Source organism: Protopterus annectens, chromosome 13.part0, assembly GCF_019279795.1.
Source record: "Protopterus annectens isolate FY-2018-M chromosome 13.part0, PAN1.0, whole genome shotgun sequence".
NCBI lineage: Eukaryota > Metazoa > Chordata > Ceratodontiformes > Protopteridae > Protopterus > Protopterus annectens.
The window spans coordinates 196419530-196437118 of NC_056747.1; the positions used below are offsets into that span (position 1 = coordinate 196419530).

General features: G+C 46.1%; 1 protein-coding gene across 1 annotated transcript in view; it reads left to right on the top strand.

The window, feature by feature from the left end:
• LOC122787868 (histone-lysine N-methyltransferase, H3 lysine-79 specific-like) overlaps positions 1 to 17589 on the top strand; it is a 2114473-nt gene that overhangs the window by 664003 nt on the left and 1432881 nt on the right. The gene's annotated exons all lie outside the window — the stretch shown is intronic.

Consider the following 17589-nt stretch of genomic DNA (forward strand, 5'->3'; position numbering starts at 1 on the left):
TGAGACAACTGCCAACCACCATGGGATGACTAGTCTACCAGGGATATTGGTACAGGTATTGTGCCTGGAAATGAGCTCCTTCCCCAGAGAAATTAACACAAACATAGCCTCATCACTCCTCTCCCCACTCTTGCAGCAACTCCTCCATTGCTTGAGCCACTAATCGAAGTCAAGTTACCTTAGCCATAGTCAAGACTTTAGCTTTTTGGACCACTGGAGCTGGCAGTTTTATTTGATATGATAATGTTGGTGTTTTCTAGTACTGGCTGTTAAGATAGAATGTAAAACTATTGTGTTATAATCTCTCCTACTTATTTCATTTACAGCTTAGCTCAAGGTCATTACAGAGATGCACTTTATCAACCAGCATTTCCTCATTCACAGTAATTGTTTAGCTTTTGCAGATGGTATGTACATTTTGGGGTGTGCGTGTGTTCAATAAGTTGGGAATTCATATTCATTTAGAGTAGTGAAGTGATTTTGAATAAGTAAAGATGGGGCCCATTTCCAAAAAGTATTCTTGCTGTAAGTCACTTTACACCGATTGCATAATTTGTACAGTCTTCTATTCATATTAACACATTCCACATTATTTATATATAATACATTATCTTTCTCATTTTGTTTGCAGTCAATGCTTTATCATCCTTTTCCCTTCTGACACAACCAACTCTTTATTTTTAACATTACATCACTATCACCCCTAACTTTATTATACTGTAATGCATCATAACTACTATATTAAAACAAACAAAAAACACTTTGTTTCTATTCATTTTCCAGTCTAGTACCCCTTTTGATCTCAAGTAGTTAACTTCATTTGATCAGCAACCTGATTCGGATCCGAGCCGGCAGCTTTCCTAGCAAAAGATCCGAGCTCCAAGCTCCTCCCCCTACCCATAATACCCTGCTTACCTCCCTCTAGTCCTCAGATCTCATTTGCCGCGGCTTTTTGAAGCATCTGAAAATGAGCTCCTAGTGTGGGTTTGTGAGTTTAAAAGTTATTTAAACTTTCTTCTCTCAGAAATCTCTTTGAACTTTGTGTGTGTGGTTCCCTTTCTTCCTTAATCTATTTTGGGTAGTTTTTCATGTTAGCTTAGTTAAATTTTACCTTCCCCTCCCCCCTTCTGTCTGTGTGTGTGAAGGTGTGTGCATGTGGGCCTGTTCTTTCTTTCTTTCTTTTAAAATGTCTGAAGGCCCAAAAGCTATTCTTTCTAACTGCTCCGAGTGTGGCCCTAAGCTGTCCCCAGCGGATGGCCACACTCGGTGCGGTATTTGCCTGGGCGTGGACCATCTTTCGTCGGGCTGCACTATATGTGCAGCCTTCAACCCCAGGGCTTTGAGGGATAGGAGGACCAAGCTAATCCTTGCAGGCCTTTTGCCCCCTGATTCGGCTTCGTCCTCCTCCCCCTCTGTGGCGCCAGCCTCAGCTGCCCCACCGACCGCTCCCGCTCCCCTGACCGGGACTCAAACTCCCACTTCGGCTCAGGAGGAAAGGGACAGCAGAAAAAAGGACAGGAAAGACAAGGAGTGAGATAGAGACAGGCATCGTAGCCAAAGGAGGCGGGCCGAGTCAGCTCCCTCGGCCCCGCCGTCTAAGCAGCTCGCGTCTCCCCTTAAGGTCTCCGGGTCTTCCCCCTCCCGGCTTTATTCTCAACGTTTCTCCCCGGAGCTGGAGGAGGAGACCCGGTCACCTTCGAGGTCATCTAGGCAGCCTTCCCGGCCAGCCTCGGCAGCCTCATCCAGGTCAACTAGAAGTCTATCCGATGCAGACATGGACCGGATGATGCGTCGATTTCTTCAGGCCCAGCTGCAGATGGGAGTGCTGTTGCCTCCCCCCACCACCCTCCGGGGGGGGAGCTCAAACCCATTTTTCGGCCCCGTTGCTCCTTCTCTGACCCACTATCGGGGTTTGGAGCTGTCTGATCCGGCTAGCTTCGGAACCGGGGTGATGTCGGCCCCTGCAGTATTTCCTACTTCGGCGCCGACTGCACCCTCGAGTCTGTCGGATCCCTTTTCGGATCCGAGCTCTCGGGGCCGTGAGCTGAGCGTCAGATCCGGAGGGGCCAGTGTGCCTTCTGCTCCGTCCCAGATGGTTCCTGTAGAGGAACAGGACATTGTTGGTGAGCCCTCTTCGGACAGCCCCCCCGAGGAGGTTCCTCACAAACAAAAGTGTAAGAGGAGGCACTTGGACTCACCCGAGTCCCTCACAGAAAACACGGACTTAGAGGAAGGGGAAGGTTCTCCAAGGTCACCCCCCGAGGACGTCTCCTTTGGAGACATTATGGAAATGCTGCATATTAGACGGGGGTGGTCAGCCCAAAAGCCTTCCTCGGATGAGTCTGTGTTTCTGGAGGTGTTCGACGCAGGCCCATCTACCTCTTGGGTGTCCCCTCCCGCCGATCCCCTGGTGGACCTCATAACTACCAGGGCATGGAAGGAGCCGGACATTGTGGAGCCAATACCCAAGAGACCGGACGGGATCCTCAGCCCCCCCACGGACAGGACAGTTTGGAGCAAGGGTGCCCCAGTGGATGCCATGGTGGTGGCGGCTGCCACCAAGAAGGAATTAGCACAGGAGAGTTCCTCAGTACATCCTCCAGACAAGGAGTCTCGGACGATGGACCGCCTCGGAAAGCGGATGTTCGCTTCAGCGACCTTCTCTGTAAGGTCACTGAACTACATGGCACATGTAATTCGACTCCAGCGGGACCTAATCAAAGAGTAAGCTGGATCACCGCCAGAGTCCATGTTGGCCGAGGACAAACGGACCTTCTCGGCGCGAATGGCCACTCTTAAGTCGATTACAAACACCTCTATGCGGCTTCTCTCCCATGCCATGGAGGGAGCGGCTAGAACTAGTGGAGCAGGCATTGTCTTACGACGACAGGCCTGGCTCCGTCTCTGTGACTTTGCAGAACCCTTCAAGGCGTCCTTCGCAAATGCCCCTTTTGACGGTTCTGCGCTTTTTGGCAAAACCATCCGCGATGCTCTACTCCAAAGCGAGAAGGACGGGAAGACGTCTGCCGTCGGGATCCGCTTCTCGGCTCCTCAGAGGTCCTTCTCCAGGAACCAAAGAGGACAGAAGAAGATCTGGTTCCGGAAAGCTCAACAATCCCGTTTCGCTCATGATCCCCTGTCCTTCAGAGGCAGAGGAGGACAAGGTGGACGCCAGCCCAGAGGCAGAGGGGGGGCCGAAGAATTTCGGGTCAAGGGAACCTTTTTCCGATTGACCCGCGCAGCAGCCCTGAGGGGTTGCCCGACTGCTCCTCTCTGGTGGCAGTTGGGGGGCGCTTCTCGGAGCACCTAGCACATTGGGAGTCCATTACGACAGATCGCTGGGTGCTCCGAATCATATCCAGAGGTTATTCAATTCCATTCCTAACTTCTCCTCCCCAGTCGGGGTGCCTCCCCGATGTCCCACCCAATCAGAGGGAGGTAGCAGCCTTCGAAATAAAGGAGCTATTAAGAAAAAGAACCATCCAGCATGTCCCCCCTGGGCAATCCGGATCAGGCTTTTACTCCAGTTTCTTTTTGGTGCCAAAAAAGACAGGGGACTTGCAGCCAATTCTCGACCTGTCCACACTGAACCTGTCAGTCGCCAAAGAAAAGTTCCGGATGGTCACCATTCAATCCATTCTTCCACTTTTACATGAGAACGACTGGATGTGCTCCATAGACCTCAAGGATGAGTTCTACCACATTCTAATGGACAGGTGATCCAGGAGGTTTCTCCTTTTTCGGCTGGGAGCCAGCCATTATCAGATCAGGGTCTTACCCTTTGGTCTCACCACAGCCCCCAGGGTGTTCACCAAGGTCATGGCAGTTGTAGCGGCCCACCTGAGGCTTCAGGGAATACAGGATGTTCGTGTTACCCTGCTGCAGTCATCACACTTGGGTTATTCTGCCGTCAGGCGGTCCCGCAGTCGGCCTGAGTTCCAAAGTCTTGATCCGGCGTCGGTTGCTGTCGCTTCTTCCATGACGACAGTGCGCCAGGGGTATATAAGATGCATCCGACGCCATTTTCTTCAGTCTTTCTTGCGAGGTGCCCGAAGCAGAAGTAGTTCGCAAGTGCCGGTCGGCCGACACCTGAGATTTTCGATTTGAATTTCAGTCCAAAGTCTTCAATAAAGCTAAGTACCCCGTTGGGGAACTTTTTCTTGCCTCAGTCCGATGTCAGAAAAAGTTAACAATTGCATTTCTTGTGGGAAGCAAATACCTCATAACGACTTCCATTCTTATTGTGTTCCTTGCCTAGGCCCAGACCACGACGTCACAGGTTGTCGGTTTTGTGCTAGGTTTAATAAACTAACTATCAAATGCCGTTTTGACTTCGCACGACATTACTTTGGTAGGAAATTTAATTATATCATGCCGTCAGAGCAGCCGACGACCGGCATGCATAAAAAACGCAAGGATAAGGACAGGCAGCCTAGGAACAAACCAGACTCCGAGGCCTCTGCTGGGCCTGTCGCCAGTTCTCCGGTTTTCAGTGAGGCGCCTACGCAGCCCCTGATGACCGCAGAATTGGAACCCCAGACAGCTGCGGATTCTCAAGCGGAGTCTACTAGGCCGACGCAGCCATCTTCATTAGGCCCTTCCGACACCGGAGCAGAAGTAGACCCCGGTGCAGTGGAAACACCTTCGGTTGCAGAAGGTGTCTTCAGACTGACTACACTTACCATTAAATCTTATGCTAAGCTTAAAACTCCTTTAAAACCAAAGAAGACTGTACATCATTCTACAGTTCAAGGCCCCATGCCTAAGAAACAGATGCTTAAGATGGCTGAAGATTTGATTACCCTAATCAGGGGTTCCCATCCCCCTCCAGATAAAAGACCAAGACAAGAGGAGGATTATGCTTCCTCTGACCAGGTTTCAATTTCCTCAGATTCTTCTGAGGAACAGGATTACACTTTTCCCCCTTATGAAGACTCTGATGCTGAAGACTCTATTCCCTCAGCATCTCCCCCTAAAGACTACTCCTTTGGGGAAACTTTACATACCATGAGGGAACATTTCCACTGGGAAGGCCAGGACTACTCTGATTCTAAGAAAAGGCTCCGAGAGTTCCTTTTACTACCCCAGCACAGACCTCTTGCTATTCCTCCAGTTTTAGATATTGTGGATAATGTCTAGTCTAAATCCAGACTCTCTACCTCCTGCTCCAGCCAAACCAGACAGATACTACAGAGTACCTGACTCACACAAATTCCTTTATAAAAGCCCTGTGGCTGACCCCGAAACAATTTCCCAGGGTCCCAAGGGGGCTAAAGCTTCTATGGCTAAAAATCATGTGCCCTCTGAAAGGGATTCCAGAGCCCTAGATAGATGGGGAAAGAAAATATGCACCTCAGCAACTCTGGCTATGAGAGCATTAAATTGTCAGTTTCACATGCTGAAATATCAGCAGTTCCTAATGTCTCAATTAAAACAAAAAATGAGCACACATTCTGAACAGTCTGAATTCAAGGAAATGCAGGAGCTATTGCATGCAGCTGAACAGGTGGGCAAACGTACTTTATAATGTGGATTTGATTCATTGGAAGCTTCCTGTAGAGCAGCTGTTACTGGGTCTGTCATACGTAGACATGCTTGGTTAAAAGAACAAAACCCTTCCTGATCATGTTAAAGCAAAATTATTGGATGCACCTTTACAGCAGGATGTATTATTTGGTGTCAAAGCAGAAGAGGTTTTAAAGAAAATGGAGGATAAGGCAAAGTCTATGCAGACGGTCAAGGATTTTTTGCAGGTACAACCCCCTCATTTCAGCAGAAATTGGCCAACAAAAAACTGGTTCTTTCCAGCTTCTGACAGATCACAGAGGGGCAAATACAGACGCCCAAGGGGCAGAGGTCAATCACAAGGCCCTTACAAACCTCGCCAATGGGGTACTGCTACCCAGAAAGGAGGTGAAGACAGGCCCCAAGCTAGCAGAAGACAAACACAATGACTCAGTCCTCAAACTACCAAGCAAATCTCTCCTGGCAGCTCCCTTGGGAGGAAAATTAGCATTTTTTGCAGACAACTGGCACTTCATCACAAAAGACAAATGGGTCCTAAACATTGTCTCTCAAGGATACAGATTCCACTTTCATACCTTGCCAAGGATAAAAGGAATGCCAAACCTGCTACCAAATCAATGGACAGAGGCACAAAAACAAATTACAGCTCTCATGGACATGAGAGACATTCAACAGGTACCTACACAGGAGCAAGGACAAGGATTTTACTCAAGACTCTTTCTAGTCCCAAGAAAAGACAAAGCATGGAGACCCATTCTGGATCTTTCAATTCTGAACACCTATTTGCAAGTACCAAAATTCAAGATGCTAACACTACAGCAGCTTCTTCCCATGCTGGGCAAGAATGCTTGGCTAGTAACGTTGGATCTCAAGGAGGCATACCTGCATGTCCCTATCAGACAAAATTGCAAAAGATACCTCCGCTTCATTGCAGGTTCAACGCATTATCAATTCTCTGCACTGCCCTTTGGCTTATCTACTGTGCCCAGGGTCTTCACAAAATGCCTGGCACCAGTAATTGCATACTGCAGACAAAGAGGAATTCAAATATACCCATACCTGGACGACTGCCTTATTCAAGCAGAAAGCAAGGACATTCTTTTAAAGCATCTGGCATTTGTCAAACACCTTCTAAGTTGCCTAGGGTACACAGTAAACGAAAAGAAATCAAAACTAGTGCCCTCACAAAACATAATATTCCTGGGTGCCAGCTTGAATACAACGGCCCAGATGGCTTATCTCACTCCAGACAAGCAACAACAGCTGACTCAATATTTCAAAATAATGGCAACAAAGACCCCACTCCCTGCAAGAAAAATTCTGCAGGCCTTGGGATTCATGGCATCTTGCATACTACTAATATCATTTGCAAAACTGCATATGAGGAAATTACAATGGTACCTGAAAAGCATATGGACTCAGCACAGCCACAGCTTGGAAACGATGATACCACTCATTCCCTGCCTTCAACAGGAGTTTCTATGGTGGGCACAGGCATGTCACCTCAACAAGGGTCAGCCTTTCACCTTACCCACAGCCAGGCAAACTATGACAACAGATGCATCGGACTATGCCTGGGGAGCACACATGGCAGGACAGTGCATTCAGGGCAAATGGACTACCGATCAAAGGCATCTGCATATCAATCAAAAAGAAATGCTAGTAGTACAGAATGCCCTCAAGGACCTCTTAACGCCCAGGACAACTAATAATAAAGACGGACAATACCACAGTAATGTGGTACATAAGCAAGAGGGCACACATTCCTACCCTCTATGCAGGCAAGCAATGACCTTGTGGAACACTACACTGTCTTACCAGGTTCAATTACAGGCACAATACCCGCCAAGAAAGAAAAACACATTGGAAGACGACCTAAGCAGAAACATCATGGATCCAAACGAGTGGAAACTAGATCCACAAGTATTTGCAATGATAGCTCAAAAATGGGGAAGCCCAGACATAGATCTGTTTGCAAGCCCCCAAAACTACCAACTTCAAAAATTTTGCACAAGGACATTCCATCCACAAGCTTGGAAAGTGGACGTCCTCTCATTCAGTTGGAAAACATTAACAGTGTATGCCTTTCCTCCACTGCCTCTTCTAGCAAAGGTACTGCTGAAAGTCAGATTAGAGTGGCCACAAATGATACTCATTGCACCAGACTGGCCACGCCAGCATTGGTATCCAATTCTAAGGAACATGACCCACGGCCCACCATGGATTTGACCACAAATTCCTCACCTGCTCACCCAGCGAGACAATCAGATTCTACACAGCCAGCTCAGACTTTAAACCTGGCTGCATGGCAAATTACCTAAACAACCAGCCAACACCTCTATCCAAAGCTGTTATGGATGTCATTCTGGAGGCCAGGAGGCCCAGCACCAGGAAAACCTATTCAGACAAATGGAAAAGATTTTGCGCCTGGAACCAGGCTAAAGGCCAAAATCCCCTTGATCCAAACATTCCTCAGATTCTACAATATTTAACTGAGATGTTGCACAAAGGACTTTCCTTTTCATCTATTAAGATCCACGCCTCAGCAATTTCAGCTCATTACAGCACGGATCCTCCTTTATTCTCACATCCACTCCTAAGACAGTACCTAAGGGGGGCTAAGAACATAAGACCGCCAATGAGAGCACCAACACCTACTTGGGATCTCAACTTTGTTCTGGAAAAGCTTACACTGACGCCCTTTGAACCAGCTTTTTCAGCTGATTTAAAATTTCTTTCATGGAAAACTGCCCTGCTACTAGCAGTAACCTCAGCTAGAAGAGTCTCAGAGCTACAGGTACTAATGGCAGTGGAGCCTTTCCTCATTTTTCATCAAGACAGAGTCTCGCTATGAACTAACCCTTCCTTTATGCCAAAGGTGGTATCCAGTGTGGCCCTAAACCAAACCATTCATTTGCCCACCTTTTTCCCAAATCCCCAGAACAAAGGAGAAAGACTCCTGCACTCTTTGGACATTCACAGGCAATTACGTTACTACTTGGATAAAACTAAGGCTTTCAGAAAATCTGACCAGCTCTTTGTAGCCAATGCTACATGATCACAAGGAAAAGCGATCTCAAAACAGACCATTTCTAAATGGATAGGGCATTGCATACGTTTCTGCTACACGCATCATGGGAAACCGGTACCTGCTAACATTAGGTTCCACTCCACCAGGGCTACAGCTACATTAGCAGCCTTTCTCAGGGGAGTGCCAACCAAGGATATTCTGGAAGCTGCAACTTGGAGTTCAGTGCACACCTTCACCAAACACTATCACTTACCTCTATATTCTAAGACTAGAGCCAGTTTTGCCACTGCAGTTTTGCAGGGCCTACTAGCTTCTTCTAACTCTGTTTAACTCCACCTCCCATCCTTAGCTTTGGGATTCAACCCAAGTGTGATGACTGCAGCAGGGTAACACGATGAACATAGTACAGTTTTGTACCTACTATAAATGTAGATGTTCGAGTGTTCACCCTGCTGCAGTCCAGGTTACCCTCCCTCCATCCCCTCTGAACTAGCTGAACTTATCTATACCACTCTATCCTATACAACCTCTGTGGTGTATTTGCTTGTGCCTGAAGTTATTGTTTTATTTTTATATAGCTATATATATATTTTGCCTACCTATTGGGGGCACCTGACATCTGGGGCAAGAAAAACTGAAGAAAATGGCATTGGATGCCTCTTATATACCCCTGGTGCACTGACGTCAGGGAAGAAGCGACAGCAACCGACGCCAGACCAAGGAACTCAGGCAGACTGCGGGACCGCCTGACGGCAGGATAACCCAAGTGTGATGACTGCAGCAGGGTGAACACTCGATCATCTACATTTATGGTAGGTACAAAACTGTACTTTTTTCCTTACCTGGACGACTGGCTCCTAGCCGCCCCCACCAGGCATCTACTATGTTCAGCCAGGGACTATTTCCTACATCTAGCCCACCTTCTAGGGATCGCGATCAACCACAAGAAATCCTCCCTTCAGCCTACTCAGATCTTGGATTTCATAGGGGCCAGGTTAGACACAATTCAGTACAAAGTCTTTCTGACGATGGACAGACTCTGCAACCTAAACCTCCACGTTTTGGCTCTTCTACAATCTTTGGCCCCTCCAGCGGAATTAGTCCTGAGGGCTCTGGGGTCCATGGCAGCGGCCATCAACCTGTCCCCACTCGCACGTCTGAATATGAGAATTCTTCAATGGTCCTTACAGGTCCAGTGGTCCATCCTACGTCACCCTCTGTCTTCCCCTATTCCCCTCAGCAGGGTTTGCAGAGAATCTCTACTTTGGTGGCTCCATTCCAGGGACCTCCGGGAAGGGTGCCCCTTCTCCATGTCCCCACCCCAAGTCACAGTGACCACGGACGCGTCTCTCCTCGGGTGGGGGGGGCATTGCATGGGCAGATCTGTCCAAGGCACGTGGACTCACACAGCGATCTTTTTGCATATCAGTGTTCTGGAGATGAGGGCGGTGCTTCTAGCGTTGCAGGCTCTCCATGCCCTTCTTCCTACAGGGACTATTGCAATTCAAACAGACAACATGTCAGTGGTCTGCTACATCAACAAGCAGGGGGGAACCAGATCTTACCCACTTTGCTGAGAGGCCATGAGAGTGTGGGAATGGGCGATATCCACCAACCGCTTTCTCATAGCAATGCACATACTGGGTCGGTCAAACATTCTAGCGGACAGGCTGAGTCGAACTATCCTCTCGCCTTACGAGTGGTCTCTGAACCCCTTAGTAGCGAAACAGATCTTCCTCAGATGGGGTCAACCTTGCTGCGATCTGTACACGTCGCCTTCGAACGCAAAGTGCAGCGAGTTTTTCGCTCTAATTCCCCCACCAGGGGAAACCCCCAGAGATGCTCTGGTTCATGCTTGGCCATCCGGTCTTCTTTATGCTTAACCTCCTCTTCCGTTGATGATAAAAGTCTTCCAGAAAGCTCGTCGTTGGGGAGCAGAGTTATCCTCATAGCCCCATTCTGGCCTCGTCAAACCTGGTTCCCATGCCTACGGGTCTCATCTAGTGCATCCTCCATGGATCTTAGATCCCATTCCGGATCTGATTTCTCATCCCTTGGGATTGAAAACCCCCGACCTGGACAACCTCAAGCTCTCAGCTTGGTTGATCCAGTTCCATTAATGGCTAGGACTCCCGGTATCATCCTCAGTTAAGGCTATCCTGGTGGCTGCTCATAAGCCCTCTACCAGGAATGTCTACAAGAGTAAATGGAAGCACTTTTCTATTTGGGCGGAGCATAGGAATTTGGATCCTTTTGCAGCTCCTATTCCAGCAGTCCTCGACTTTCTATCCCATATTTTTCATCAAGGGGCTAGTTCTTCTACTGTTAAAGTTCAATTGGCAGCTATTTCCTACTTCCACGTTGGAATCAATTTTGGCCCCCTATCTTCCTCTAAGATCTGCAAGACCTTCCTGAAAGGTACCTTTCTGTTAAGACCCCCTGTTAAAGATGCAATTCCTCCATGGGATTTAACCCTAGTTCTCCAGGCTCTGACTGCCCCCCCCCCCTTTGAGCCTGCAGCTTCGGTCGACTTAAAGTATGTATCTTGGAAAACTGCCTTCCTCATTGCTATTACCTCAGCTAGAAGGATATCGGAGCTTCAGGCTCTTTGTAGTAAGCCTCCATACATCATTTTTCATAAAAACAGTTTCCCTCAGGACTAATCCCTCCTTTCTGCCTAAAGTGGCTTCCGAAGCCAACATCAACCAATCCATCAATCTGCCTGTCTTCTTTCCTAATTATCACAGCAAAGAGAGTATAGACTTTATTGTCTGGATGTACATAGACAGTTGCGATTTTACTTGCACAGAACGGCTGTTTTTCGAAAATCGGATCAACTCTTTGTTTCATTTGCTAAGTCCTGTCTGGGTAAACCAGTGACAAAGGTAACCTTAGCTAGGTGGATTTCCCAATGCATCCTCCTCGCATACAGAAGCTCTGGTCGACCTGAGCCCGTGCGGGTTCGGGCACATTCTACCCGTTCTGTGGCTACTTCTGCTGCCTTCTGGTCGAGGGTCCCTTTGGATGACATTTGTTTAGCAGCTACTTGGGCTTCCTCTCATACTTTTATTACACATTATAAATTGGATCTAATATCTAAAGGAAGGGCATCTTTTGGCTCTGCAGTGCTCCGGAATATCCTTCCATGAGGACCTCCCAAGTTGTTGGTAGCTGGGGACTCTGTCCCACAGGTTGCTGATCAAATGAAGTTAACTACTTCAGATAAAGAAGTTATGTACTCACCATAATGTTCCATCTGAATAGGTAACTTCATTTGTCAGTAACCAACCCTCCCTCTGTCCCCCTGACCTGTAGTTCGTCCTTGAAGGATTATTGTGTTTCACTTTCCAGGTAACATCAGGTTAGGATGTTCAGGTGGTTTTTCCTTTTGTTATCGTAGTATTCTATGATACTATGGCAAACTCGATCTGAGGACTAGAGGGAGGTAGCAGGGTATTATGGGTAGGGGAGTAGCTTGGAGCTCAGATCTTTTGCTAGGAAAGCTGACGGCTCGGATCCGAATTGGATCCGATACCCACAGGTTGCTGACAAATGAAGTTACCTACTCAGATGGAACGTTACGGTGAGTACATAACTTCTTTTTTCCCATACAATATCGTATTCATGTCAGCTTCTTTAAAAATACTTAATTTTAAACATGTTTGAAAATAATTCAGAACAACATCTCATTTTTTTTACAGTTCAAAAAATGCTGAGATGCTTCCTCCACTTTACAAATATTGCACATTCTTCTACCACCATGTTTTGCATTCCCTTACATAGGTAATTTATTTAACACCCACTATAAAAAGTCACTCCCTCACAAAACTTTTCAAATCTTTTCTTCCCTTTAATTATTGCTTTCACATCCTTCCTTAACGCTTCCCATTGAATAAACATAAAACAGATTCTGTCATTAATATCACTCCTTTCTTTCTCTATTTCATCCACTTTATTTTCCATACTCCCTTCATTACTCTTAATCTGTCTTTTCCTTGTGTCCTATTCCTTTCATACTTCCTCATACTTCTTAAACAGCAACATTCCTGTCACTGTAGTCTTTCTCTTTTTAGTATTTTTATTTTTCTCTGCAACTACCTTCATCACCACAAAAAAGTGAATTAAGTCATAAAAAGTATATGATTAAACATATTTGAATCCCCATGTCCCTGTCATTATGTGCAGTTCTTTTTTAGTCCCCAAATACATTTTAGCAATTCCTTGACTCACCCAAGGAGAAACATACCTCCCCCAATATGCCAGCTTTCCTAATAGACAGGTTTTTAACATTTCGACTTCTTTTCCTAAAGGTGATTTAAAATGCTTCCACCATTCTGTTCGAACATTTTTATCTTTCATCATTTCTCTCCAGTGTTTATCACCACCTGAAATTTTCCAAATCTTATTCCTAACGCACTTATTTCAAATTTTGTCAAGTAAATTTCATCTGCTGTTTCCCTAACTCTTTACTTTTCTGCTTACTCAGCTCTAAATCCCTTTATCCCCAGTATACTGTCTGTCTTACTACTGTCATCCATAACCTGTTCTTTGTAATTAGTGCCGAATTGTCTGCATGCACATTAGTAAAGATAATCTCTTGTTACTTTTTATCTCCCATCTTGCTTCTTTCAGTTCATTCACATTTGCACGATTGCATTCATTACCATCATAAACAGCCACATATTTAATGTGCATACTGTTTTTTTGCTTTTCTGCTAATTTTTATCTTTTTCTACCCATCCTTTAATCATTGCTGCTACCTAAGACTTCTCATATACTGCTGTTGTAACATTAATTTCTTTCCAAATCAATTTTTTTTCAAAATTCCCAATACTTTTTGTAATTAACTATATCAAAAATGTTTACCACAGTAAGCATTTCATAAACTCTTCTTTTCTTCTCTATATATAAACCTCCTTCGTACAACACCTCTTCCAGCACTTCCACTAATCTTTTATGAGTAGTCATCAACATTTATCATCTGTATTTACCATTATTAGTCTCCTATTCTTTATTTCCTTACAATTACTCCTTTTTCCATATAAACTTTGTTACACCATAAGAAACATCTTCTTCCTTCTTTCCCTCATTCATCAATCCATTACTTCCAAAAACCCCTTCTATTTCCTTCTTATTCATGCTCTTGTTAAATCCATAACCCAATTCTTTAGGACAAGTTGCTGACACTTCATTTCTTTCCTTTAGTACCTTCTCAGACTCTATTCTTTCATGCCCTCCTTTTCCAACTTCTTTAATAATTCCCTATTTACTGTTAACTTTCCATTTACCCCTTTTACAGTTTATCATACATTTTTCATCTTTCAACAAATATCATAGGTTCATCTTGTTTGTATCAGTTCACACAATGGGTAATGCCTATGTCCATTATGGATGGGGGCAGTCTATACGATACTCAGTGTGTAGGCACAAATCCATGCCATCTTCTTGCCCCGTGTGGGCATATATTGGGTAAAATTTGGTTATATTGTCTAGGCTTGTAAGGGCTCTTAAGCCATTAGCCTAGTCATTTCCTATGAACCTGTTGTGGCACCCTACTCATGCTCTTAACTAATTATTCTTGCAGCCATTTTCTTTCCTTAAATATGTTGAAAACTCCTTTTTTCTTTCTTTTAGAAAAAAAAATGCCTAAATGTGACATTGTTCAATCTCACAGGTTTTTCTTACACACGGGTTCGGAGCCGATCCTCGGCTCTGAGTCGGCCGCATCACAAGCTCTGCATCTAAGAGAAGCTCGAGACTCAGTATGTATCCCATGATCCTCCCTGCTATACCTCAGATCTAGTTTGCCGCTGCACCTGATCGCATCGAGAGAGCTCGGGCCAGTAAAAACTTTCTATTTTTTCACTAAATTAGTTTCTTAAAATCTTTTTTCTATATATATATATATATATATATATATATATATATATATATATATATAGACAGGTTTAGTGTGTGTGTGCATATTTAAATAGGTTTTGTTACCGTTAGAAGCTGTATATAGATAATCTTAGGGCTTTGGCCTAAAATTTTCTGTCAGGGCTCTGGCAGTTAGTTTTTGTAGAACTTTTGTAAAGTTTTTTCTTTTTTTCCTAGTATTTAACCTTAATATCGTGTGCTGTGTTCATATTTACTCATAATCTTTAGATATAGTTACATAGTTAAATTGGACCTGATATCTCGAAGGGTGTGGGAGACACCAGACACAGTGGAACCAGTGCCTCGGAGACCAAACAAGTACATTACTGCCCCCCAGGACAAGACTTGTCTTACCAAAGGAGTCCCAGTCGATGCTATGGTGGTAGCGGCAGCCACTAAAAAGGAAATGTCCGAAGCATCTTCCTCTGTCCATCCTCCTAATAAGGATTCTAGGACTATGGACAGGTATGGGAAGCATGTATTTAGCTCAGCGACCTTTTCCATTCGTTCGCTGAACTACCTAACGCATTTTACGCGACTTCAGAGGGATCTCATTGAAGAGCTGGGAGATACCCTCCAGAGTAACACAGATGCTGCTGTCTCGGACAAAGTGACAGCACAGCTCAATACCCTCACTTCAGTAGTCAACTCGTCCATGAGGCTCATCTCGTATGCGGCCGAAGGTTCGAGTAGGGCTGCAGCCTCAGCGATTGCTCTACGTAGACAATCCTGGATGCGGCTGTACTCCTTTGCGGAAGCCTTTAAGTCTTCCTTTGCCAACGCCCCCTTTGATGGTGCCACCTTGTTTGGGCCCAAAGTAAAGGAGACTCTTACTCGGTGCGAGCTAGAAGGTAAGACCCTGTCTGCCGTAGGGGTCCGTTTTTCCACTCCGACTAGACCATACCCCAAAGGACAATGAGGCAGAAAAATGTGGTTCCATAAGACTCAGGGATCTTACCAGGCCGCACAGAGTGATGCCCCCTCCTGAGGCGGGGGGGGGATGGAAGACGCCACCCAGGTGGCAGAGGAGGTCCGCAGCATCAGGCCGACAGGGTTACTGTCCTTGGGAAGCCTTTCCAGCACTCCTGAGTGGAGGCCCAACTGTCCTACTCTGGAGGCAGTCGGGGGTCGCTTGGCTTTGTACCCAGAGGCCTGGCTAAACCTTACCTCAGATTTTTGGGTACAAAGCATAGTAACCAGAGGATACAACATTCCTTTTATGCCCATCCCCCCCGCACAAAAGAGATTTCCAGATGTTCCACCCCATCTGCGAAATCCAGCAGCCTTAGAAATTACAAAGCTGCTCGAAAAAAGAGTCATCCAACCAGTCCCGGTGGACCAGAGAGGATCTGGAACTTACTCAAGGTTCTTTTTAGTTCCAAAAAAGACAGGGGACTGGAGACCAATAGTGGATCTCAGGAAACTCAACTCCTTCATGAGGAAGAAAAGTTCCGGATGGTCACGCTACAATCGATCCTTCCCTTTATACAGAAGGATGACTGGATGTGCTCAGTAGATCTCCAGGACGCATACTACCACATCAAAATGGCCAGAGCACCCAGAGATTACCTGCGCTTCCGGCTGGGGGCCAGTCATTTCCAATTTCGAGTGCTGCCCTTTGGTCTCACCTCAGCCCCCAGGGTGTTCACCAAATGCATGGCAGTAGTAGCGTCTCACGTGAGATGGCTAGGATTCCGGGTGTTTCCGTATCTGGACGACTGGCTCCTTACCGCTACCACCGAGCATCGTCTTGTACAAGCCAGGGACTACACACTCAGCCTCTGTTCCCATTTAGGGTTTTCAGTCAACTTCAAAAAGTCTACCTTATCGCCCTTACAGCGTATCTCATTTATAGGGGCAGAGTTGGATTCAACAGCAACGGTGATAAAGCTTCCCCTGATAAGGGTGTCAACTCTCAGGGATCAGATCGCTATTCTCCTACAGAGCAGAAAAGTCCCCGCCGCGCAAGTGTTGAAAGTCCTAGGCCTGATGGCGGCTTCTCTTATTGCAGTTCCTCTGGGCAGAATGCACATGAGGGTCCTACAGTGGCTGCTCTTCGCGCAGTGGTCATTCCAGGAACTTCCCTTGTCACACAACATATTGATCACAGAGTCTTGCAAGCGGGATCTTCGATGGTGGATGAACAGTCAAGATCTGACAATAGGTCGTCCCTTTGTCCTGCCCAGCCCTACAGCCACCATAACCACGGACGCTTCCCTGATGGGGTGGGGGGTGGGGGCTTTTTCAGGGAAGAACAGTCCAAGGAGAATGGTCCAAAACAGAGTACAATCTGCACATCAATGTCCTGGAGTTGAGAGCAGTGTTTCTGGCGTTGCAACACTTTCACGAATCTTTGCCTCTGGGAACAATAGCAGTTCAGACGGACAATATGTCAGTGGTCTGGTACATAAACAAACAAGGCGGAACCAGGTCTTACCCGTTATGCAGAGAGGCCCTGAGAATTTGGCAATGGGCTGCGTCCACGGGTCGCTTTCTGATAGCAACGCACAGCCCGGGGTCATCCAGCGTCATTGCAGACAGGCTGAGCAGAGCCATCCTGTTACCACACGAGTGGTCCCTGAAAATTCAAGGGGGGGGGGTTAATTGTATTACTTTTCCTAAATTTCCTCACTTAATTATGGTAGTGACAGGACACAATTTCCTTGGCGTGACTCACAGAAGGAAACCTCATTTGAAGATGCTCTCTGCAGAATGAAAGAGTACTTCAAATGGAAAGATATATAAGCATCATATGCCCAGAAAAGGTATTTGGAATTGTATCTGGATGACCCTACACCTGTTGATGTTTTCCTTATTTTGAGGGCCATTGAGGATGCTTTCATGGCAGGCAGTGTCCATCTACCTACTTAACTGAATAAACTCCTTGAAACTTCAACAAGGTGTCTTTATTCCTCCCACAAGGAGTGTATCAGAAAGAGGGAGTCTCCTAGATCTGTTAGCTAAAGTAATTTTATCTGAGTAATCCAGAAAGAACAAAATGGGATTTTACTCTAGGCTGTTGTGGTACACAGAAAGCAACAGCTATGGAGATCCATCTTAATGCCTACCTTCAAAATTTTGACATTACAGGCACTTCCTTTTTCCTCAGACAG